Source organism: Phalaenopsis equestris, unplaced genomic scaffold (genome assembly GCF_001263595.1).
Source record: "Phalaenopsis equestris unplaced genomic scaffold, ASM126359v1 Scaffold000791, whole genome shotgun sequence".
NCBI classification, from domain to species: domain Eukaryota; kingdom Viridiplantae; phylum Streptophyta; class Magnoliopsida; order Asparagales; family Orchidaceae; genus Phalaenopsis; species Phalaenopsis equestris.
Window position 1 is genome coordinate 45,878 of NW_018165231.1, and position 1,484 is coordinate 47,361.

A 1,484-nucleotide genomic window follows, 5' to 3' on the forward strand; every position below is an offset into this window, starting at 1 on the left:
ACCCATGCACTATCTCTAATATGATATATAATTCCAGTGTCTAACCATTTCAAAATTTCCTTCTTAACTACTTATTTCATCATTGGATTTAATCTCTTTTATGAATTAACTCTTGGTTTATATTATTCATCTAATATAATTATGTGAATACAAATCGAAGGACTGATTGCCTTAATATCAGCTAAGGTCCAACCAAAAGCTTTCTTGTATCTTTTCAATGTATCTAACAGTATTTCCTCTTGCAAATCATTTAATTCTAAAGATATAATAATAGGTAATGTAGACGAGTCTCCCAGAAACACATATTTCAAATGGCTCGACAATATTTTTAACTCAAGTTCTGGTGGTTTTATAATTTACAGAACTAGATTTTTATAGCATTTTCTGTAATATCCAACATCTCAAATCTTTCCTGAACATAATGTAATTCTTCATTTTCTAATTCATCCAGAATAATTTCATCACTCTCTTCAAATTGTTCTATCTCTTCAAAATGTTCTTCGAAATGTTCCTTCAATCACTAATTTTCATGCGAAAACATTCATTATCTCTTTCAATATCAGAGTATTTCATAGATTTCGCAATGTTAAAAGTTACCTCTTGATCATTAACTCTCATAGTTAATTCTCCTTTTTAAACATCTATCATAGCTTTTCCAGTAGCTAAAAATGCTCTCCCTAAAATGATAGGTATTTCTTTATCTTCCTCCATATCTAAAATAATGAAATCCACAGAAAAGATAAATTTATCAACTTTTACTAACACATCTTCTATAACTCCCTTAGGATACGTAACTGAACGATCCGCTAACTGAAGAGTTACAGAAGTAGGTGAGACTTCTCCTAATCCTATCTTTTGAAAATTGATTGAGGCATAAGATTAATGCTGGCTGGCTCTTCCAAAAAATTTTTCACCAATAGCAAACGGTATAGTGAAACTATAAGGATCTTTTAATTTTTCAGGAAGCTTTTTCTGAATAATTGCACTACACTCTTCGCTAAAGGCAATAGTTTCGTTATCCGTGAACTTCCTTTTCTTGTTTAGAATATCTTTCATAAATTTTACATAATTGGGCATCTGCTACGAAGGGAGTATTTACCGTTAACTTCTTAAGAATTTCTAAAAATTTGAAAAATTATTTATTCTGTTTGTGATGCTTCAATCTTTGAGGAAAAGGTGGTAGAAGTTTCTCCACAGTAATTTTCATTGGTGTAAATGGATATTCTAAATCTAGGTATTCATGATCATTTTCTTTTTCAGTATCCACTTTCTACTTTTCAGTTTTCGTTTCTTTCTGTACTCTCGTTTCCAATTCTTTTCCACTTCGTAATTGTATCGCTTTTATCTATTCTTTTCCTTGATCTTTAGAATTTGGTTCCATAGTACTCAGAAAAGTTCCTAATGTTCGGTTACTAAGCGCAGTAACGATATGCCCTAATTGGTTTTCAATATTCTTAATAGCAGTTCCTTGATTTTGTAATTGA